The 25,515-nt window shown below is 40.4% G+C and overlaps 1 long non-coding RNA gene across 1 annotated transcript; it reads right to left on the bottom strand.

Annotated features, from left to right (window-relative positions):
* Positions 1-10,764: 10,764 nt before the first annotated feature.
* LOC113479470 lies at positions 10,765-24,887 on the bottom strand. The gene is made up of 3 exons (XR_003398273.1): positions 24,709-24,887; positions 24,611-24,617; positions 10,765-10,794 (listed from the first exon to the last, which is right to left on the bottom strand). It is a non-coding gene; the product is annotated as an uncharacterized LOC113479470 (long non-coding RNA).
* Positions 24,888-25,515: the final 628 nt, after the last annotated feature.

Here is a 25,515-nt window from a genome sequence, read left to right as displayed (position 1 = left end):
CCTTAAATCTGTTTCTTCTATAACCTCTTCTTACATACCCTTAAAAGGTATCAGTGCCTTAAAGACACTGCGCATCATTTCATTTTCTTTGTTTCAGAGCTTGTGTCACTTGCGAGTAACCAGATCTGAAACTCAAGCCAAAAATCAAGTCCCAGGACCAGTACACAACAGATTTCAATACACAACATACACTGGTCCAAAAGTTTTGCATCAGCATAGTCAAAAAAATCTGAGCTGTAAAGTGCTCCCTTGATATCTGATGTGGCAGTCTTGAAGGGGAAGATGAAGGGTTGGAGGATGTATTAGCAAACAGCGAGGGACAGCCATCTCCAGTCCTCCCACTCTTCACCTGATGAGCTCACCAGCCCGAAGTACTCTAAAACCTCTCCCATGGGGTTTGCAGAGGTAACTTCTGACTTGTGACTAATTTGTTATGGTCTCTCTGGGTGTCTGGACAGAGGTCGTTTCTACAGTGGCAGTTTGATGTAGCTGTTCTAGAAAGATGGAACAACTGAAAACATACCAGTTATTACTCAGCCTCCTGACAAATCACTGACTATTTCCTTTCGTTGGTCTGATATATAGTTCATGTAAGGGGACTTTGTGTCCTTTTGTCTCCTCTATTCTCCTCTTCTGCACTCTCCTAGCAAGTGTCATTAATAATCCCTCTATGGATTTCACTTGTTCTGACCTCTGTTTAAGAGGGAGACTGCAGTAAATCCTCTTTCAAGTACCAGTGAAAAGCCTAGGTATTATTCCAACACCAGCTATGCCTGCTTTAGAGTGCGCCTTTGGAGAGTGCTGCATGGGGAGGGCACATGAGAAGGCCTGTGGGAATATTTACCAAAGTGGTCTCTTCGAAAGGAGTTTAACAGCCAGCTGCTACATTGAAAGAAATAAGCCTTGCAATCCCAGTCTAGGACAGGATGTATGTACATACAAATAGAATTGGATTTCCTCAGTCTCATCACCAGAGTGTCGTGACAGTGAGACTGGTACAAAATGTTCTACCCCATAAAAATCTCAAATCTTAATGAAACCATAACAGTTACCAGGGAGCCAGTTTTCCTGTGTTCTGGGAAAGCAAACACAGGGGTTTGATCTGCCAGGAGTCTCATATTGCTCTAGAAACAAACAGCTTACAGGGTTAAAGTCAGCAGAAGACAGATGTGCTGCCCTTTCCCATCATCCATCCATATCCTCGGTCAAGTCTGCTTGACACCACAGTGAAAACTGACTGAAAGACAGCCTGGGTAGCCCATGAATCTCCTCCATAGAATAGGTTTGGAAACATTCACTCTTCCCTTCACAGCTGCCACTTCAGGAAGTTTAAGAAATATGTTTGGCATAGAACTAATTTGGAATACAGAGGCAACTGAACAATCAAACCCTCAGGTCATGCCCCTAAATAATTTCTTTCCCCACTATTATTTTAGTTAAGAACATGTCACCCTTACACATACTATTCAATCCACTTGCAGTAACTGCTCAGAAAGTGTTATTAATGAATTAACTTTTCAAATGCTCATTTAGCCCCTAATTCTCCTGGCTTTCAGTGAGAAGCTCAGTTGTGATACAGCTTAGAGCCTGTATCTCACACAGACACATCTAATTGTCTCCCATGTTTCTGCTGGGAAAATTTGTGCACACACCTAGATTTTGGATTTTCAAGAAGTTACCTGTGCTGCACTGCAGCCTGGAATTCAGCAGGCCTTGTTACTAGTCCTGTGCTTTAACTCCTGGACCAGTCTTTTCTCTGATTTTTTACTGCTTTGGTGAACCCTGGTAAGAAAAAAGTGACCTTGCAGGGCTGAAATACCAATCCATAGAGCAGCAAAAAACCAAAGAGCAGCACATTTAGTGAGCAGATAACTCCGCAGAAGTTTTGGTTTCACTGGGCATTCAACTAACTGAATTTTATGCAAGAAGCTTAAAATAACAGTGATTAACTAATGAAGGCATTTAAAAACAAATAGCTTCTATTTCTAGTTGAATTCAGTGTTTGAAGCTTAAGACTAATAAAAGTAATACCACCACAAAATTGAACAACTAGTTATTCTTGTTTTGCTAGCAACTCAATCATTTGCTCTAGTAATGCAAGATCATGCGAAATGTTTTCTGAGCAGGTTTAGTTTGCACCACCTGAACCAGTGAACCCTCAGTTCTGACACATGCCAAGTAGACAAGCAACAATCTGCAGACATAACAGCCTGTTATTCAAGTACCTCAGAGCTTGGGCTGAACTAAGCTGAACCTGTAGATTTTACACAGTCTCAGAATCAATCTAGTACTATACATGCCAAACTCTTAAATTAGTACAACTTCTAAGACTGGAAATATGTTTCTGGGAAAGCATGTCACATTATGAAGCACACAGGCTTCATTTCTCCAGGTTTTTTTTTCTATATCTCTTTTTTTTTTTTATATACATATCACCAAGATCACTAGTAAAGTGCTGTGAAAGAGTAATATTTTATGTTATGGCTCTTTAACAGAAAATGAAGAACACCAGAACATTCAACTATATACTTTTCAATGTTCTAGTTTAAGAACGGGCAACAATTAAAACCAACAGTATAAAGAGAACATTTGCTCACTTCTTATATATACATAGACACACACAAGAAACATGAATACTAATGGGAACACAGAATTTGTGTTCTCAGAGGTAATGACTTAACATAAATAAATTCTCAACAGAAAGACCTCTGGAGAACAGATGCTAGAGGGGAGAAAAATAAAAAATAAAACCTACTACTAAGACGCAAAAAAGGACCTTCCAAAGACAAGGTTCACCTTTCCAGATGCAGTGTAAATCAAACACTGCAACTGTTCTTTAGTTTCATTTCTCAGCCCTTTGGTCTAAGGCCAACCAACCAAGTGAATCATGCCCACCCCCCTCTTGGGAAAAATCTGGCTAAAACCCTAGTCTCACAGGTCAGATGGATCATTTCAAATATGTCACAAGTGCTGGAATGTAAAAAAAAGTGTCCCTAATCCTTATTTAGGGTTGAAGGAACATCTTTTTAACAATATCAAACAGGGGGAATAACGTGAACACTTCCACACACTGATCTCTCCTCCAGCATTTTCAGTCTTCTCCTAATGTCATCAGTCCTCTCCATCCCCTTGAAAATCATCACCCACCACACTATGAATTCTACAGCACCTGCATGTGTTTGCTTTGTAAACACAAGCCATGTTTTTTTCCTCACTCAAGGTAGGCAGCTGCCCACATGCTCTGCACCAGTGAACCCTAGCTCACTGTTTTCTTAATTGTCCCACTTCAACCCCAGAAGAAGGTTGACATGCCAGATACTAACCCTGTCTTCTAAAGGCAGGCACAGAATCCAAACTACTTCCATAACAGCAGCTTAAGAATTACTTGACAGAAGAAGCAAAGTACCTTCTTCCTTTGTCAGATCTCCTATTCCTTCAAAGTCTGGCTGTATTGCCCACAATAGGCTGAAAGATAACTCCTCTTTGAGATAATCACCTGTATCTGGCACAAGCTGCTGTAAAACAAATCATCAGGGCATATGAGAATGCCTCTCAGTCATTACTGACTTAAAATGGATCTGAGTAATACCAGACCTAAAAAGGCCTGCAAAGTTTTCTTTCCATCTTTGCATCATGCCATGTTTTACCTAATAAGACAATTTAACGGTATATACTATCTGTGCAGTTATATGGATTAAGATAAATGCCTCTTTGCTTTATTTTTCAATTTCCTCAGTGCCTTTTTTTAATTATCAGCTCAAAACACACCTTATCCTTCATGTTTGCATCAAAAGGATTAAGTAGTTGAGAAAGCTAAAAGGATAATTCATTTCAGCCAATGCCATAAACTTCTTTATCCATCATAAAACTTAAAATATCACTGAAGAAAACAACCAATAAAGTAGAAGTCTTGCTATACAGATGCTTACTTTTACAGCCCATCTAGTACAGCTGTCACTGTTGGATTTAGTGATAGAGTAAGCTAGCATAATGGCTCTGTTTACTGGCGAATTTTGTTATTCTAAATTTCATTTGAATCATCCTTCAAGCTGCTTTAACTGCCAATCCAGCGCTAGACAGTTCAAACTGATACAGACAGGTTTAGAAGAGATGGCTGAGAGAAACATCAACCTTTTCAGCCTTCAACCTTCCCAGTCACCCAAGCCAGAGGCTTTTTAGAATCAAGACTTCCATAGGAACTGGAGTGGAAAGGAATGGGTGTTCTCCTCAAGGGTTTAGTTTCTGAGTGTAATCACTGACAACTTAGGTAACAGAAAACTCTTCCTACACAATGTTTACTCTCTAGCTGTCTGACAGAAGAGCATCTCTTTGGTGCCATCAAGCTTACAAATCTACACCACTAAGCAGTTCAAAACCAGTAGCTTTATTTTCTGGATGGAAATTCAGAAACAATACAGGAGACCCCACTTTAGATTTTCTTTGCAGGCGTTATTCCTGGTTTGAGAGGCTTGTACTATTGCTGGTACAAACCCCTTACACTACGTATATTCCAAAGGGAAATCATATCAAAGCCCAGATTCAAAGAAACTTAAGTGTTTGCAATTTTAAAGAAAACCACTCCATTTATGTAGAGACCTACAGGCAAAGCATAACCCCTTATATAGAGTCAAGTTTCTACTCTGCACAAAGAGCAGCAAGGATTCCTGACAGCCACAGCTACCCAAGTGAAAAGAAGGTATCCTGCAGGCTTTAGGAATACATAGAACAGCTGCAACAGCTGTGATCTAATTTCGCTTTCAGTCTTATTTTATGGAACTATGAATATTTAACGTTGACTTACAGAACACTAAATCCCGATCACACCCTTTGAAACACAGTATGATGCTTTCTGAAATTTGCTTTTGTGGGCAACTTTTGCACAAGTCTAGGCCTTCATCAGCTGCATGTTTACCCCTAACATCTGTGGCTCTGAAAACATTAGACAAGATATCTTTAAGTCAAGTCATAACAGAATGAAGTAGCTAAAACAAAACACCAGTAAATATACACAGCTGGTTGCTCAGAAGCTCAGTTCTCTCTCATATTACCCCTGCCTAAGCAGCATTTTGTTCCACCTGCCTCATGTGATCGAGTCAATTCCCTTGCAAATACACTTTCCATTTATAACTTCAAGTCACTGCTTGTTATTCACAGTTCAGGATTTGAGTATTCTGAAGATGCTTGTTTAGTTCAGAGGAGAACTCTGTGTGTCCTGAGTTTCTCTTCAAAAACAAACTTAAAAAACAAGGTTTTTCCTTGGAAATCGTGATAACTTGGTTGTGTACACACAACTATGCCACTGCTTATGGCCAGGTTTGTGACACCTTACTGCTGCTTTCCCCAAGAAAAATAAAGTTCATCCATTTCCCAGAAAAGCTGTATACTGACTTCTGAAAACTAAGTAGCTGCAGAGTGCTTTTGACATCATACTATTTCTTGCAGCTGGCTACTAAAAACATTCCCAGATACTCTCAACTTCAACATAGTAATTTAATCCCAAAGGCAACAACCTTAAAAATAACATTTTGAAGTTATAAAATTAACTCAGAAACAGATCATTTTGTGCCAGTGCTGCCAGAGGCCTTTTAATTAAACCTTGCCATAGTCAGATACTGTAGCACATTATATTCATTACAAGATCTCTAACAAAGCAGAAGAGGCATAGCAAGAGGCATTAACACAGAGAACAACAGCCCTATGTAGTGTTCTGTAAAGGCAAAAACTTTCTTTATGCACGCTAAGATACAACTCCAACCCTCAGACACTAAAATTCTTATGAATAGCTTGGTCCCTAACAGAAAGCATATAAAAAAAATCATTTACACATCTTTATTGCATTAATCTGCCAAGTTTGTTAAAAATATTCAGAGCCCAACCTTAACATACACCCCACCTCACCTGGAGCAGCATTAAAGATACTCTTATATCACCTTTAATTACTTTTGTTCTTTTCACTAATTTTTTAAAAAAAACACAGACCCTTAACTTACACTTGACATAATAGACAGTCTTTCATGTAGTAGGCACACAATTGTGACCTCTGACAAACATTAATTTCTCTCCCTGTACTGTTTTCAAAACCAAGCAGAACAGAAGGAAAACTGTCTCTAGGATATGGGAATATCACTGTTATACCAGTCCAATAATAGTGGTACCTATCAGCTGACAATTAGAATAGCTTTCTATTTTGAGGATAATAGTATTCCAATGTATTTTAAATTCCACTCCACAGTAAACCATGAAGTGTAGACTGTCTACTTGTTGCTTTCATAAGCCACTAAACTAAGACTCCTCAATTCATCTTGCAGCAGGACAAAAATCACTGTTACAACACACAGTCTTCTGATAGCACTGATAGAGTAGCAACGATTTTAAGTATCTCTACTACATGTTGCCAATGCAGCAAAAAAACTATCCATGCAAATTTTAACCCCTGGAGTTAAAGCCTAGTGATAGGCCAAGTTAAGCAAATTGCAAGCCAGCATTAAGGGAATTTTAACTCAATTAGGGGAAATTTCAGGTTAAAAGGCATCAACTCTGCAGCAGGCTTTTCTGGATGGTTATATTCTAACAATTTGTTTTGCATCCGTGCTTTATATTTACAAAGCACAACACTGCTGCAAGCATTGTGCTGTACTCTGTTTGCCTGTGGTCTGCCTGCTCAGCCTCTATAATTTATTAGAACTTCCCAAACACTCACTACTTCTCCCTTAAAAGCATTGTATGTGAAATACCCCCTCCTTTCCCCAAGCTGCTCCATGTTTCAGGTTAGGCCATGTCCATGTCACCACATCTCTTCATAGAAGGATGCCTGACAGACATGTTACACCCCTGCAAAGGCTCAGAGAGAGATGCAGTCTCCTGAAGTTGGAAGGTTTCTACCAGTGCTTCAACTATCAACATTTGATTTTTAATATTAGTGTGTTCTAAAACAGCGGAGCTCAGATTTTTATGTCCAAGAAAGCTATTTTACATTATTTTCTCCTTCTCCCTCCAATGTGTATATAGTTAGACTTCTGAACTACATGACACGTGGCTTTACAGGAAAAAGGATACAATGATTAGCCTGTAAATGTAACCCAAAGCATCCCTGAAATAGTCTGGTTTCCCCCCCTCTGTGAAGTACTTTATTTTTTTGCATTCTATGTGTTATATAAAGGTAAAAGGTGTGATATTAGAGGGCATCAGCTTTCTCTTAAGGCAACCCATAGGTTTCAGCTGAGGCTGCCATTTCAAAGACATGTGTATGAAGCACTACCAAATCAAGTGTTGCACCTGCTTTTATGTATATATTTTGAGAGGACTGTCAGTATAAGAGGATACTAAAAGCATACAAGTTTAAAACTGAAGACCAAATAAATGCATCATGAGTCTGGCTGTGGCAGATCACAACAGTGTTTAATAGACTTTCATGCAGGTGCAGAAAATAGCCAAATCATCCTAGTTGGTTGTTGTTGGGGTTTTTTGTGTGTGTTTTTTTGTTGGTTTTGGGTTTTTTTGTTTGTTTGTTTGTTTTTTTTTTTTACAGGGAATACTGTAAAGCCTAGAATTCCTCAACACATTTTATAGGCTCCAACAGGAAATTCATTATTACGAGTCTCTGCAAAAAGGGTAGCACTCCTGTGTCTTTTTCCTTGCATGACTGAACAAAGCTTTTCTTTATCTTACTGTGGTAAAACCACCAGCTTTCTGCCTCATAGATGCTTACAGAGGGAAAGGATTTAGCCTGCACACAAACCACCAGAGGACAGAATTGGAAGAGACTTCTGGAAATCATCTGGTCCAGTGCCCCTAACACATCAGCTAGAACTGGCTGTCCAGGACCAGGTTCATCTGGGTTTTGAATACCCCCAAGTACGGAGATTTCACAGCCTCTCTGGGCAATTTCTGATCCTACTTTATCACCTCCACAGGATAAATATTTCTTATGTTAAAACAGGGGGTTTTAGTATTCTGGCTGTGGCCATTGCCATTTGCCCTTTCACTGGTGTACCAAGAGCAATCTTAGCAATCTAAGAGCTCTGTCATCTTCCTGTGAATGGTCAAGTTCTTTTTCTCAGACAAGTTGCCATAGAGCCCAGGTTTAACTGCCTAAATAAAAAATGTCAACTGAAATTGAAGGCAAGCTCAATAAGGAAGCTAGTAGATTAAAACCCCATCTGAATAAAACAGTCATTTTCTTACACAATTTTGCTTTTTGCTCAGGGTGACAGAAATGTATATCCGGTTTATTTCTTGCCATTGCATAAGATAGTTCCTTCTTAAAAGGCTGAATAGTTCATAAAAGCAAGCATGAGTTCTCTACATAAGAGAAAACCTCACAACCTCAAACTGCACTTCAAGAGAGACCAGGAGCAAGCTACTACAAGCATGACCTATACTGTAGAGCATCACCCCATCTTTCAGATGAAGGCAACATGAAGGCAGGGGTATCCTGGCACGTTCAGAGCAGTGCAATGCTGACTGACTGTAAAGCACCATGTCACACTCTTACATCTTGAGGCCAATCACACCTGATACCGACCTTCAGTAATCTCCAACAAGTTCTACTTTTTCCTCACCTTTGATGAGGATACATTGCTACTCTTATGCCTCAGGGTATTGAAGCACTGTTACTAGAGTCTAGCAGGCAAAAGGATCCTACAAGTTCCCTAAAAACCACACTGCCTTCTAAGTGGTTAGCTAAAGAGAGTAGTATTTCCACCTTCCAACAGCACAGCTCCTCCCTGTCTCAGGGGAATGGTATAAGAAACAAATGTATAAATACTCCTGAAATTTAACTTTGAAAAAAGTTTGCGTAACTTTTTGACCATGATCAACTGTAAGCAAGCTACAGAGGCAGGAAGAGTATTTAAGGCATTGAGGATCAGATAACTGAACTTCTGCAAGTCTCAGCTCAGAAAGTCTTTGCACAGGTGAGTAAGCAGCACTTCTAGCTTCTTTTCAAGAACTGCATGATTGACTCAACTGATATAAAGGTAAAGAGAATCTGCAGTTGCTAGAAACAGGCACAGAACAAGCAGCAGGTATGAAAACAGACAGCCTGAAGCTCCAAAATTCTGATTTAGTGTTAAAACAAATCTGAGCTTAGTGATTTCCTAGGAGAGAGATGTCTGCCTCACTGGCTAACCAGACAATACAGACACGGGCTTCTCTTTCAAACTTTCTTGTAGTATAAAGAAGCTTCAGTCCTGGCCCTAGGTATGGCCATGAGAGAAAAATTCCCAGAAGCATATCCAGAATTAAAGTAATTTTTAGGTTTTTGACCTAACTTGCTTTTCAGCTCTTGCCTTCTGATGGAAGCTCACTCCAGACAGATTTTTTATTTTGGTAACTAGTCTAATTCCAATTTCTCAGCTAGCAATGTTCAACAGTGTGGCCACAACTTTAGGATTAGTACCACAGGATTTACCCAAGACTTGAATTTGAGTACTCTGGGGTTAGAAACACTAACGAAACTAACTAGCACTCTGATCTGGAGACAGGGAAAACTAGATTAAGTCTGTGTTCAATTAGCAGCTCCCATCAAAAGAGTAAAAGCTTTTTTAAAGAATAAAATGGACATATTCCAACAGGTTAAGGCATTATCATTATCAGCAAGTACCATAATGTTACCATACCACTATAAATAAGGAGTGACTCGGTATTAAGGGACTTAATACAGAGAAGCACGAGATGTCACTTAAGCTGACAGTTGAAAACCAATGCTGTTTGTGTTAAGACTAAAATACTCACACCATCTTCTCATGCAATTTGCCAGATGCTACCTGCAGGTATATTAGCACCAACTCCCACACCTTGAGCATTTAAAACTAGGCTGAGTAAGCTAAAGAAAACATTGTGTAATATTCATTTATGGTCTGGCAAAGTGAAGGACAAAATATAAACCCCATTAAATTTCCTAATTATGTTAAGGTTTTAATGTAGATATTATGACTGTGTAGGATAGGTAGCTCCCTAAATAAGCTTAAACATGAGGTTCTTAGCAGCTTCTGACAAACTTACTTTTCTTTTGTTCTTCTGAGAAGAGTAGCTTCTGTTTCCCAGACAGATAATTAGTAAGCCCTACTGGAGGGAATATTTCTTTGCCTATTGTCACATATTCTGAGAAAACATTGCTCCCTTGGTAATATCATTCAATATTTTTCCCAATTCTTTAATTTAGCACCTCTAATACCAAAATCCCATTATACATATTTTGGCAAAACTTGAATATCAACAGGACATTTGCTTGAATATGGAGCAAATACAGCCTACAGGACCTACATGCCTTAGAAGTTCTGGCTCTTGCCCAAACTTTTACCCTGTATTTGACTTGGAAAGAATGGACATTTCCACTAATCTGACGAGTAACCAGCCCACAAGCACCCAGGAAACAAAGCAATGAAAACCAATTATGCTAAGACAGAAGGATGAACTGAACCCAGTTGTCCTGAAATTCATTACTGGAGATTCTGTGTTTGCCTCAGTACATCTTGAAGCACCTTAAAGATTTGAACGTCAAGCTATTTTTTAGACAACAGATGGATTTTCTTCTTTGCTACCCTGCCTCTCCACTTTTAAGCAAATAAGACCAGCCCTCCTTTGTGAACAGCTGGGTGATTGAATTGAGATTGCATGTCTGCTAAGATTTTAAGTGACAACCTGTATTCAGACTAGACAGCCTTGTGACTGCTAACAGTGCCCTGGGACCTCAAGCTTAGGTGGCACACACATGACTTCTGGAGCTAACAGAGCTATCAAAAATAGTCAGTGTGAAGGGAGCAGTCAGGTCCAACGAATTAAATTGGACAGCTAACTGGACAAAAACTTTAGTACCACCAGGAATGATTAAATGAGAAGCTGGTGTCCGCTATTTGCTGAACAGCCAAGTCTCTGACTTCAGTGCCCCTGAAATGCAGCATAGAAAATCCAGACCCAGTTATATTTTGGACCTTCAGCCCACACCAAAACAGCATGCCAGAGATCAAAGGTGGAAATGATCAGGTGCAAACTTGACTGCAATACAATTAACATCTGTTAAAATTGTTAAGATGTTATTGAAAACTTTAGAGAAAGCCACCTTCCTAGAGCCAGGACTCACATTTAAATAGCGAATTCTTTTTCTACCCAATCTGTTCAATTTAAGTCTGACAACCATTATGATCACACACAATATTAAACTGACAAGCTCTTTTGGACTACAGAGTCTGAGGCTTCAGACAAACCATGTCTGCAGTTCATTTGTCTGTGTCCCCACACCCCAAAGCAGGCAACAGGAACAATTACCACCTTGCTGATAATCTTGAAAACCTATTTTTAATCCTGTCTCCCACTTCCATTAGGAGAATTATATTCTACCTTTAGGTACATAAAATATTAAACTGCTCATTTGCTAGAGCTTTAGCTGTACAGTTGACTTCCACAGCTTAATAACCAGGGCTCTTGTGTTCTAGTCTAGCAGAGAGCTCAATTTTCTGACTTCTTCATTGCAGAGGATGAGCTCCAGAGCATCTGCAGTAGTCTATCTTTTTGCCCTGAGGACACCCACTCAGCTCAGTCTCTGCTATATCAGCTGTCACATATACAAACCCTCAGGGGATCTATCTTCTCTTGCTGTTCTTTATCATACTTTATCACCAACAGAAATGTCTGTTTAGCAGACAGTTCGTGGGGCAGGCTGTCTCAGGTTCCAGCATGACACAAGCTCTCCTGGGCTATATATACCTCTCAGGGTATGAAGTTGAAGGGTTCATCTTCCCACAGTCCCCCACTCCAGGACACAGCCCACCAGGATGCATCTGCACCAAGAACAGGTTTTGGGAGAAGCTCTCCTTGCTGGAGAGGCTGCCTTCCCTCCACGAGCTCCTTTGGAATCTCCCAGGCCTGTCCTATCCAAGCAGCAAGCAAAGAGCCCACGGAGAGGCAGTTGGTTCCTCTCCCATCCTACTTCCATCTGGAGCCAGTTTGACTGGTACTAGGGGCTGCTGTACTCTACACTCTAAATACCTCTTCTCCCACTGCTCCCTGGAGTAGCTAGGAGACAAAAATACCATTGTCCTCATTCTTCACATTCAATTCCAGCCCCAAAATGTTTGCTGTATCTTGCTGTCCAGACATGATCCCCAAGGCACTTCCCATGAATCTTCTGCCTCTTTTTTGTGGTTCCTGTTCAAATGTCCCAAATTTCCATGTTATTTCTCCTCAGGCTTTGACTACTTTTGACCATGCAGAAACAGTTGTGAGAAAACAAGATACAGTGGAAAGCTGCAGCCATCACTGAAACATTCAGTGAAAGTCTAGTCATTTAAAACATGGAAAGACATCCCAGATAGCACTATCACGAGACACAGTTTTCGGACACTAACACACACACACTGTTTCCAAGGAATCTTGTGAATACAGCTACTCCCCCCTCCCTTCTTTTAGGAGGAGAAATTCAAAAGTATTGCCAGCACATGTTCAGTCCAGTCTTGGTCAGAGCAAAAGACAAAAATCTTTGTTAAGGCTTAGAAGGTATCTATTGCCCCTCTTTGACAAAAACTTCATAAAGTTAGACTAAATGGAAAGGTTTCCTTGGTATTAGCTATAGGCAGTGTTATAAATCCATGTGAACTTGTATTGGTGTTATTAAAAACAATCTTAGAATTTTCATCCTAAGTATACACTAAGGAGATTCATTTCATTATTCTCAAAAATAAAGTGCCAATATCAGCAAAAATTGAAGTTAAACTTGTCTCTGCTGCATTTTGTTTTACTATCACTCTCCCTTCTGTTTTTGCAGTCCTCCCTTATGTTATATAACCTAATTTTATTGTCACCAATTTATCTTCCTTGTTATTAAACTTTACATTTTACAGTAGTAGATCAAAAGTGTAATTTCTAGTGACAAGTTGCACTTCCTAATGGAAAACACATTTTAGTAAAAAACAGGATAATTTTTTCATTTTTAAGTTATAATTATTCTCTAGCTTAATCTAAAAAAGGGAGGAAGTATCTTTTACCATAACTTTTTTCTCCACATCAGCTCTGAACTTTTTATGCAGAGCTTGTAAAAAGAGGCAACGATGCAATTTAACAGTAGTACAATGCCAGTAATAAATACACTTCGATCATTTCAAGTACAAATAATTTGTGGGGAAATGAATTTTCAAATACTCATCTGCAAAACCACACAAATAGCAACTTATATTTGAATGTCTCATAGATGGTTTGTTACCCAACTCAAATAAGCTTTGAAACTGATATGTCTTTGTCCTGTAACACAGATTTTCACAAGTTTATTTAAAGGACAAAAAATGTAGCAGAAAGCGCTAGAAGAGTCCAAGGAGTCATATTATGTGTGCAAGGACCACATAACAAGCTCAACTATGTTACTGGAAAACTCTGCATCTTCACACTGGCTTATGACACTTGTTCTCAATGCTATTCAGAGTCAAGTGCACCACTTGAAGTGCTGGGTTTTAAACTCCCTTAGCACATTAAGTTTTTTAGAATGCACTTCAAAATCATGTTGGTGGGGGGGTGGGGTAATGATTTGGGTTTCAGTCTTCTTTCCTTTTTTTGAGTATTAAATGGATTTTAACAGGAAAAAAAAACACCTTTGAGCCTCACAAAAAGAGAGACAATTCAGCCAGTGCTGTTACTAGAAACCACTGGTGTCCCACACTTCCAAACACCACCATCAGTGTAACCATCAGTTCAAGTACTGTAGCATGACTTAGATCTCTGGTCTTTGTGAAATAAAAGACAGTCCAAAGTCAACTTGCAAAACTAATACTTGGCATCCTTAGAAATCAGTTGTCTCCACTTGCTGCTTCTTATATGACTCTTGAGAGACCAGTTACTCTCTCAGTTTCCCATCTCTAAAGCAGAAATAACACTATTTCTCACAAAGAGCGAACATAAGGGTAAGATGCAAGTTTAACCACGCTCCCGGCAGACCACTGGTACACCTGAATACTATGGCTGATGAGTGATGTAAGAACTTTTGAAGTACTTCATATCTGCAAGCAATCAGCCAGACAAACTTTTTACCACTCGTCAGATTCATTAGTTCTGGAGGGTTTCTATCCTTAATGACAACAGGCATCCCAGCTCCAGAACTAACAATGGCATGGCACAAGCTCTGACATACCACTCAGTGCTCAAACTCTCACTTTCTGAGTAGAGTTGCCTTTGCCATCCAAATTCAGACACAAGACAGATCTGCTCCTAGATAGACTAGGAACACAGGACCTGGAACACAGGTTCTGCTGCCTGGATGTCTACCCATGGTTCGGCTCGGTGAAAGCTAGTGACATAAATCCCACATAAGATCAGGCAATAAGACTAATTTTCGCTAAGTCCTTTCAGACAGATAGTGTCATGCAATTGCAGAGGTTTGCTATTCTCCTAAATGCATGTGACAGTGCTGTATCATTCAATGAGCTCAACAACAACAACAAAAAATGCAAGTGTTCAATCCCCCTACGCCAGGATCTTGTTAATAAGAAGAAAGAAAACCAACCAGCAACATCTCTTACTTCCTTCTAGTTTCCTAAACTTCTCAGGGGGAGAGATGGAATTGTTGAATCATGACTCATATACCTCTCCTTCCTTCTTTTTCTTTCTTAAAATGGTTCATGGCCACCACTAAGTATTGCCTATCTTCAGCATCTTTCTCATACAAGCAGAGGACATGCCAGTAGCTCACTGAACACAGGTTTCCAAACCATGGCAAGTGGAACAGATGGTATCATAGTTCAAAAACACAGACCAGCATCCATCTGTTAGTGATGGACATGCATTTCTATTTGTACACCTAAATACAGGTTTACAGTACACAAATTACTGCAACAGGTTACTGACATATCAAATATGCCAAGGTCAGACAGAAAAAAAAATTTAAGTGAAGATACAGTTTTCTAGGCATTAAAGAGGAAGTACCATTATTACAAGTTTAACATTATCAGCATTTTTTTCCAGGAACAGTACAAACCAACCATAATAGAAAAGCTTCGGTCCTCCCAACCCATAACACATACTTACCCAATCTCTGTGAGGAAGCAAAAGAAACACAGCATCAAGCCAATGTCACAAGCTATTCCTATTTGTACAACCCACCTTCTGTGCAGGCTCCCCTGTTTCTTCTTCTTGAAAATGATCTTTTGCCCAGTGGACATTATCTCCTGCTAGGCCTAGCATAAAGATAAACCAATAACCAAATTGTATTTGATACAAAAGGGTCAGTACACAGGTGAGCACTGGGGGTACAAACAAGTCAGATTAGACAAAATCGACATCAATCCCACTGACCCCAACAACAACACACAACCAATAACGGGTGGAATAAATGGTGACATGCAGTCTCTCATAGAAGGAATGAGAGACAACTGAGTCAACAAGCCAAATACATAAGACCAAGGAAGCCACACACTGAATCTCTACGACACCCACATCTACAAAAGCCAGACCTGACTGGAGCCCAGTCCCAGGGAGGCAGGAGGTCCTTCCCCAACAGGGAACTCTGCACAGTGCACCCACCTCACAGACAGACACTGCCCCTGCCTGCAAGGGCTCCCAGCTTTTACCCCTCAGTGGGACACCTGACACTTGCTTACTTCATGCAGGACCCCTGGGGCTCCTTTACCCAATGGCTCTCCCTGCCAGGCCGGCCCCACCCTGGAGGGAAGCCTAAAGGTAAACTCACCCCCCTTTGGGAAGGGCTGTGGGAATCACCCACATGTCAACCTTAATTTGGGGCTTGGGGTTGAAACCCCACTGTTTCACTAGGAAAGGGTGAGGGAATAAAGTGATACAAAAAAAAGTTAGTCTCCTACTGCCACTTACTCAACTCCTCTAGAAATCACTTATCTTCAGTCTTCCCTGTCAGCTCAGACAAATGGAACAAAGACAAGTTATCTCTGCATAAATCGAGCTGCTCTCTAAGGAAATACCTTCACAGCTGTTGGTCTCTTCTGTTCCTTTATTCTCACTACATTACCTTGGAAGAGCAGCATCAAAATTCACAGCTCTTCCTGACAAGGTTCACAATTATTAATGAATGACAACTGCCAGAGAATAATCTACTTTTGCTAGAGATGACTTAGCAAGCACTTCAGGATCCATAGGAATACCTCTCCAGTAACAGATAAGCTCAAGTAAGCATATAGCAAGAGGAGTCATGGAATTCCAGTGCCCAAAATCTCATGGCTCCTTAAGTCTTTTCCACCTAACAGGCTTTTTTATTACTTATACTAACAGATATTTCAAAAAATTATGTGGTGCTACTGTTTCTGCAAATACAAATCTACAAAGCTGTCGGGCAGCTTGCTGAAACCTCTGCAGAAATTTTAATAGAAATCTCTTTTGGAATGTGATGTGTCATGCTATACCCTTATTGAATGGAAACTCTCCATGTAATATCCTGGTCAGGATTATCAATGGCTTCACTACAGCTTTCAAATGTTCAAATTTGAAGAATCCATCAACTTGTATGGATGAGCACTGAGCACACCCTTGGACTCAGAGATTCAGTTTGGCCAGATGCTCATCCCAATCCTCCATCATTTTCCCTAGAATTCCTAAACATGATTTATATTTGATCAGTAAAATAACCAAAGGAGTCCTGTTGTCCTATTACCCATTCAGTCTGTTTTAGACCAGCTAGAACAGAAGAGAAAGCAGCAAAGTAAAGCACATTACAGAGCAACATGCAATGAGAAGTTATGGGGTCCACAACCTAACAGAAATTTTGAGATTAAAGCCTGGTCATTTCCTATTTCATCCAGAGCAGTTGTCTCATTTCTAAATCTTACCATAAGACACACACCGTGGGTTATGTGAGACACACTTGCACTGGGTAACTAAAGGGAAAAAGGCTTCCTGGAAGCTACAGAACAAGAAATTAAACCCAGTGCTACATTGGTAAAAGAATAATTGTGCTATGAGTCAAATCTCAATCAAAATGCTGAGTATCTAGTACGAGAGGTATATATAATCTACAGAAAAAATGGTTTGGCTTTGTCTGAACAATTTTAAAAAGTTATTAGAAATGGTATATAATTTATGTCAACCACCAGGAAAAGCTGAGTTGGTTATGATTCTTCATATTTATAGTTCACTAGCTGCAGTAGATTTTTTTTGTAAGGCACAAGAACACTTCAGATATACAGTTGCACTCATAAACATATGGAAAACAATAAAATCCAAAAGAAAGGGTTGGGTTTCTTCTTTGTACTTTCTCAGAGTACTGTCAGCATTAGCTGATGTTCAACAGAAGAGAATGATGCTGTTCTGGCATTACTGTAGGTGGAGACAAAAGAGTAACACCATGTCAGATGTCCCCAGGAAGGTACTAAATCCTGAGGTGAACTGCTCAGGAATTCTCAGGGGATCTCTGACAACACTCAGTTGCAGACAGCTGCATTCAGGAAATGAGCACCTTTCACCTAAACTTAAGGTATTGTACTGCGCTGGGAAAACAGCATACTTTACGGAACGTGCAAGAGAATGAGACAAATCACTCTCCAACATTTTCACTCATTAAGAATTAGCTTCATTCATTCCAAATAATAGCTATATTCCAAAGGCTAGAAAATTAATAATTAAGCCTTAGCACTTCAGAAATGCATCAGCTGGTGAATTCCTCCGCATCAAGAACCTGACGGGCTGGTAGGCAAGGTAAAACAATGTTTTGTTGCCTTCTTCATCCCAAGGTTAATGCATGATTACATCACGTAATCCCAGCACAAGTTGAAAACCTGAGTTAGAAATGCAGAGCTCAGCAGCACCTTCAGCGCTGCTCTGCACCCCGTCCTGATAAGCTTATTTACATATCACCCTAAGCAATTGGGAAGCACAACCTAGTTCCTGGGCACACACTCCAATTCAGACTCACTTACAGAATCACAGAATCATCTAGGTTGGAAAAGACCTTGAAGATCATCTAGTCCAACCATTAAAACCTAGTCCAACTCACAAACCCTTCATTTACTTGATGATTTTGTGTGCACTAACTTGGTTGTTCTGCAAGCTCCTTCCCAAGTGGAGAGTTGCCACTAACCCTCAGACTACCAAATTTTTCACTGTCTTTATGATAGTCCAGTTTTTTCAGCATTCTCTATTATGGTTTAAAAGCCAGCAGATCAATATCTGGCTCCAAGCCTGGTGTCACCGGCAGAATTTTGAGTTATTTGATCATGGGTCTGTCTACACGACACCAGGCCTGCTGGTGACAGGTGGGGCACACTTGTCTCAAAGGAGGAAAAGGACCTTTGCACAGGAGTTAGTAGGGCTCATTAGAAGAGTTTTGAAATAGATTTAAAGGCCGAAAGGGATAAAACCAGGCTCATTGGAGATAAGCCTGGGGGTAGTGTGCTAGAGAGGTTCTTCAGTCTGCCGTCTCAGTGGAGGTCGGGGGTGGAGATCCACATGGCAGCAAACACACGAGGGTTATTGATATGTTAGAAATCACAGAAGTGCTTGAGAATAGTCACACAGGAATTAGGGCTCCTGCCCCCAAAAGGTGACAGGATCAATAGCCCAATAAAGTGCATCTACACCAATGCAAGCAACATGCGCAACAAACAGGAGGAGCTGGAAGCCATTGTCCATCTGGAAAACTATGATATAGTTGCAATCATGGAAACATAGTGGGATGACTCACACAACTGGAGTGCTGCAAGGGATGGCTATAAACCCTTCAGAAGGGATTGGCAAGGAAGGAGAGGCAGTGGGGTAGCCCTGTGTGTTAGGGAGTGTTTTGACTGTCATAGTCAAACAGCTTGACGATGGTGATGGAAGGGTCAAGTGTTTATGGCTAAGAATCAGGGGAAGGCCAACAAGGCATGGTGGGAGTCTGTTGTAGACAACCCAACCAGGACGAAGACACAGATGAAATATCCTGTAAGCAACTGGAAGAAGTCTCATGATTGTTAGCCCTTGTTATCATGGGGTATTTCAGTTTACCACATGTCTGCTGAAAATAAAATACAGCAGAGAGGAAACACTCTAGGAGGTTCCTGAAGTGTGTAGAAGATAAATTCCTGACACAGCTGGTGAGTGAGCCAACTAGGGAAGATGACCCGCTGGATCTCCTATGTGTGAACAGAGAAGGACTTGTGGGTGATGTGATGGTTTGAAGGGTCTGGGGCATAGTGATCATGAAATGATAGTTTTCAATTCTTGGAGAAGGAGGGGGATTAGCAGAACCGCCACCTTGGACTTCGGAGGGCAGACTTTGGCCTGTTTAGAAGCCTGGTTGACAGAGTCCCTTGGGAGGCAGTCCTTAAGGGCAAAGGAGTCCAGGAAGGCTGGACATTCTTCAAGAAGGAAATCTTAAAGGCACGGGAGCTGCCTGTCCCCGTGTGCTGAAAGTCAAGACATCAGGAAAGAAGACCAGCCTGGCTGAGCAGAGAGCTTTGGCTGGAACTCAGGAAAAAACAGAGTTTATGACCTTTGGAACAAGGAGCAGGCAATTTAGAAAGGCTAAAAGGATGTTGTGATGTTATGCATGGAAAACATTAGAAGGGCCAAAGCCCAGCTAGAACTTAATCTGGCTATTGCTGTGAAAAATAAAAAATGTTTCTATAAATACATTCACAACAAAAGGAGGGCTAAGGAGATTCTCCATCCTTTATTGGATGTGGGGGGAACACAGTGACAAAGGATGAGGAAAAAGAAGTGCCAGAAGGAGGATGTGGGGAATTACAAGTGCTGGGGAAGGTTATGGAGCAGGTCATCTTTGAGTGCCATCATGCGGCATGTATAGGACAACCAGTTGATCAGGCCCAGTCAGGAGGAGTTTATGAAAGGCAGGTCCTGCTTCACTAACCTGATACCCTTCTATGACAAGGTGACCTGCTTAGTGGATGAGGGAGAGGCTGACCTTTGGAGAAAGGGGCAGGCAATTCAGGAGGACAACAAGGATGTCATGAGGTTAGGCAGGGAGAACACTGGAAGGGCCACCTAGAACTTAATCTGGCTATTGCTGTAAACGAAAACAGAAAATGTTTCTATAAATACATTCACAACAAAAGGAGGGCTAAGGAGAATCTCCATCCTTTACTGGATGTGCGGGGGAACACAGTGACAAAGGATGAGGAAAAAGCTGGGGTACTTGATGCTTTCTGTGCCTCAGTCTTTAATGGTAAGACCAATTGTTCTCGGGGTACCAGCCTCCTGAGCTGGGAGACAGGGATGGGGAGGAGGATGAAGCCCCCATAATCAAGGGCAAAGTGTTAGTGACCTGCTACACCACTTAGACACACACACAGGTCTACGGGGCCAGATGGGATCCACCTGAGGGTACTGAGGGAGCTGGTGGAAGTGCTCACAAAGTCACTTTACATCATTTAAGAGCAGTCCTGGCTAACTGGGGAGATCCCAGTTGACTGGAAGTTAGCAAATGTGACACCCATCTACAAGAAGGGCCAGAAGGAGGATCCGGGGATCTACAGCCTGTCGGTCTGACCTCAGTGCTGGGGAAGGTTATGGAGCAGGTCATCTTCGAGTGCCATCATGCGGCACATACTGGACAATCAGGTGATCAGACCCAGTCAGGAGGGGTTTATGAAAGGCAGGTCCTGCTGGACTAACTCTGCAGCTACACAGAACAAGCCACAAAGCCCCCACCTTGGAGAAGTTCCACAGGATACAGATGGGTCTTTTCCAATTAAAACTGGTTTTCTTCAAGCAAAACAAAACTTGTGATATTATAATGTTAAGACAATTTTCAGAACATCAAGGAAAATAGGAAATCACTTAAATTATATTAAGGTGAAATGTATAAAATGCTATACCGAGTAAAACTGCATTTTTAGTTGTAGGTATGCCCCGAAATTCATTTTTTGTCTGTGAAGTGTTTGAAGCTTTTGGGTTTTTTTTGCTTGTCTAATTATGAAGAGAAAGGTTTCTGACTTCACCAAAAATCTCACACTTTATGAGGCTCTTACATTTCAGCAGACCTCACAGTCAAAAACAATCAAATGTCACAGTTACTATGTGAAAATTTCCATTTTAAAGATTTGCTGCAATTCTTAATATACCTCAAACCCTTAATCTAAAAATGTTCACTTGGTCATAATTTCTTGTCCGTATGTTAGAGCTGAAGGCCAAATTCAGCTCCATTGATTTCTAGCACTTACAGATTTAATACAGCTAATGGCACTCAGGCTTTTGATGCACTCTTAAAAATATATGTAAAGATATTATTTCACATACTTTTTTTAGAACAAAAACTTTTTCAATCTATTTTCTTTGTTATTATGTGCAACCCTGTTTAAGGCCCCCAAAACATGCTTATCAGTTTCTGATAAGTGTTGAATATTTATAAGTACAAGGCAAAATGCAATGAGAATTCAAAACTTCATTAATAAATACACTGTGTGCAAAGCAAATGGCTAGTTTTTGATGCCTTAACACAGAGGTCTCTCCATTTCCACACATCCACCTGAAGATATGCTTTTAGAGACAGGTTAAGGATTTATATTGGGGAAACCCAAACTCTCACACAAATGTTAAAGTGGACACACAACAACTGCAGTTCGTCTGAAGAGAGTTCAGTCATGATTCTGCTCTTATAATACATGGGTGATTTGATAACTCATTCTCCACATAGCTGAAAGACTTTTTACACAGAGACCCTTTAGCCAGGTTGGGGCTTTAAGGACAGTTCTAGATGTCACTGAGTTTTGCAGAATTATTTCCTCCTACTGATATGACCATTGCACAGTTGTTAAGAATATTTACATGTAGCTAAATACCCACCATGCTAAATTCATGCTTATCTGACATTAAGTAAAAAGAACTGATCATCTGTGAAACAGCCTATGGTCCCCCCATCAGTTTGCCTACTGCAAGAAATATATAATTGTAGGATTACACCTGATCTCTTACTTGCATTCATGAAATATGCCAATAAAACAATTCAGAGCTCAATGGGATTTGTAGTCTTGCACTGGCCATCAGACATATAACTTCTGCTTTGCAGAAAAAAAAAAAAAAAAAGGTATCAAACAATTGCCTTATTATATGAACTACTGACAATAGCTGCATTTTTCATCAATTAAATTTTCTATAATTTAGATTTGAAGTCAACTATCTACTTACTGTAGATGACTGTAGATGTAGATGTTATGACTGTAGATGTAGATGTTATGACATTGACAGAAATGGTTTTTATATATATGTAAAATGTATGGTATTAAGATTATTTATAGTGCAGACAGGTAAAGCTAACTTGGGTTTGATATTGCTCAGGTGACCAAGTCAATTGAGTAATAAAACATCTTTAACTCTAACATGATATTGAAAAATAAGAGAGTGTTCGGAAGTGGACCACCTAAAGCATCTTAAGTACTGCAGAGACACACTGAAGATTAATATCTCCCGACCTAGATTCCCAGGTGTGTTCTGTTGTGAACATGTTGGAGGCATAATGGGATGAAGGTTCTCTATTCTTGTCTACAGTCTCTTAAAGTAGCCTGACATTAGGGACCAAGAGGTAAAGTTACAATATTAATAAAGCAAAGATCTGAAGCATCTATTTGCAATACTTCATTTATTACACTGGTAAAATATACATGTAAAGAAACAAAAATCTATCGGTTCAGTTAGTCTTTCCTGATCTATTTGTTATTCGGTATGTGAGGTACACTGAAACTTCCAAGTCCAGAGGGTGGAAATGGGTGAGTGCACAATGGTGATGAGTGCAACATTTTCAGGAAAATTATATGCAAGGGTATTATGCAGAGAACAAGATGGTGGTTTATGTTAAAAATTTGCTTTCTTCTAGACTCAGAGAAAGCTACAACACACCTATACACTAAAGACAAGGCGCCCAGCTGCACAGGAACAAAAGCCCTGCCTTACTCAAGTTTTCCACACTTTTTCCCCTCCTGCTACTTTCCCTTTTCCACTACGTGTTCATTAGCCTTCTCTGTTAAATATTCTACTCTCCCTTAGTGCTGTGCTAACAGCTAAAACACACAGACAGCAGAAGTCAAGGCAAGAGTATGTCATGGTGTAGATTCCTCAAGGACCTTCACGCTGCCAGGAAGATCAGTCTTCTCCACACCAATAGCCACTGGCTAGGCAACAGCTGTCAGAAGTTTTCCCAACAACCTCTGACCAGATCAGTGATAATCAGACACAATGGAAGCCACAAAGCTGAAATCTGATTGGTGAGCAGCTGTGCAGGACATCAACTAAACAATCACATCCAGACTTTCAGACCAGGAAATCTTTGCAATAAATGCAATCTCTTAATTGTGAAGTTAGCGAAATCTCAAAAAATCAACAAGAGGCAACAGATGAGCAGAAACTTGTCTTTCCATGTTCCTTAGCAGGAAAAAAAAAAACACCTTGAACTGATTTGAGCTTAGTACTGGCACAGTACTAAGACGCAAAAGGCATTTCTGTATAGTTTCAAAAACTCACACATCTTGGGGAACTTGGCACTACTCCTTTTTAAACAAACCTTGCTCATCAGTCACCTTCAAGAGGGGATGGGGTTCACTGCATCCTTACACTTCACTAGAGGTGTAGGAGCAAGCTGAGACTGGGTAAAACCTGGCCACAGCAAGTTTACAGAGGAAACAGATTAAAGAAAGTTATGATCTATAGACCGTAAACTGTAGGAAGCACTTACAAGCATGCCTCATCAGAGGCTTGTTCCAAAGCAAGTAAACCTCATCATGATCAATAAGCCCTTGAAAGGGATTTCAGCCAATTCATACAGGGAAAAAAAAAAATATAAATCCTTTCAAAGCAAAGAATAACCAAACAAGATGAAGAGGCAGAGGCTGCAGCTATGCAAGTGCAGCCAAAGGTAACATGAAAGGCTGTACTCAAGATTCAGAAGTTTACTGAAGCATCTCAAAGTGCCATTGCTCCATATATTGTACAAATTATTCTTTTTATTCTTCTCCTTTATTATTTCTTGAGTAGAAGCCGAGTGCTCCCTGAACAGATTCCCATTTCAGAACTCCTCTGCTCAGATGAACGATACCAACTCTGAAAAGAAACAGTTTGAAAATTCAAATTCACTTTAGCACTGCAGCAGTCATTTTTGTCCATTGTCTCCACGAGTGAACATAGCCTCCTGCAAAGAAAAGGGTGTATTTTCCAGGGGAAAGATCTCTTCCCAGGAAAAAACAGGATTAGTGCTAACTTTTGTTCTGCACAGGCTAGAAACCTTAACCAGAGTGCAGATCTGCTTATTTCCACATATAGCAAACTTTCAAGTGTCTAAGGACTGTGACAACAGCAGTTTTGAGACTCAAGAGAAAAATATTTTCATTACTAGTATTCACACCATGTTCTCCCCCACAGATGTGAAAGTATTAGAAGGCAAGCAGTGATTCTCCCTCTTTTACAGGTAGCAGAACTGAGGCAGGCTTGGCAAAATTTGCTTTGGGTGGTGTGGTCAGTCAGTAGAAGAGCTGGCACTGTCTCTAGACCACATAATATCAGTGATGCTTTATATTCATTGACCACCACAGCATCTCCCTTTCCTGATCGTGCTGAAGGATAAAACATTCATTTTCAAACACTTGATTTTCATGCAAAATAAGCTCTCCTAAACTATAAGAGTGTGTCAGATTAATTTACACCTCCAGAGCCCTGTTTTGTACACAACTGTGTCAACAGCAAAACTGACATACACAGGGCACTGTTGGGAGCATACGCACAAGACACTCCCTTACGGTACTCTTCTGTTGGATACAAGCATGCCTCATGGATCACAGAATCACAGAATCATTCAGGTTGGAAAAGACCCCTGGGATCATCGAGTCCAACCCCCAGCCCGACTCTACAAGTTCCCCCCTACATCACATCCCCCAACATCTCATCTAAATGACCCCTAAACACACCCAGGGATGGGGACTCCACCCCTCCCTGGGCAGCCTATTCCACTCTCTGACCACTCTTTCTGTGAAATTTTTTTTCCTCATGTCCAGTCTGACCCTCCCCTGTTGCAGTTTAAAGCCATTCCCTCTTGCTCTGTCACTAATCCCCTGTGAGAAGAGCCCAGCACCAACCTCTCTACAGATGTCTTGTTCCAAACTGATAAAAGTCCTTTATGAACAATGCCCTTGAAGTATTCCAGCCAATACTTAGTGAAAAAACAGCAAGTTTCTCCAAGCAAAATAGCCAAACAGGACAAAAAAGCTTACATAAATACTACAGTTGATTAGCCAACTTTTTAAAATACTAAGCCATGCAACAGAGATACGAGTGAGTAACCAAAGTCAAAGTTGGCTTAACTGCTAGGTCATTTCCTACTTTGAAAGATGCATAAAGATTTTCCTTTATCAGAATCAGTCTCATAAGAGATAACTTCTAAGGAAAAAATCTTGGGCAAATATCCTTAGGTGTCAACATTTTTGCCTGTCTGCTTTCCCAGCCCTCTTAAGAAATTACTTTTATTAACAGAACAATACAAACTTGTCCTAGCAGGAACATGAACTGTGTGACCGTTCCCTTCTCAAATATATTCTTTTTTTCATCTGTTCTCTTTGCAAATACTTTGAATTGTCAAAATCATCTGAC

This window comes from Athene cunicularia (genome assembly GCF_003259725.1).
Source record: "Athene cunicularia isolate RWA chromosome 4 unlocalized genomic scaffold, athCun1 chr4_part2, whole genome shotgun sequence".
Classification (NCBI taxonomy): Eukaryota; Metazoa; Chordata; class Aves; order Strigiformes; family Strigidae; genus Athene; species Athene cunicularia.
This window is presented reverse-complemented; position numbering and strand designations above follow the sequence as displayed.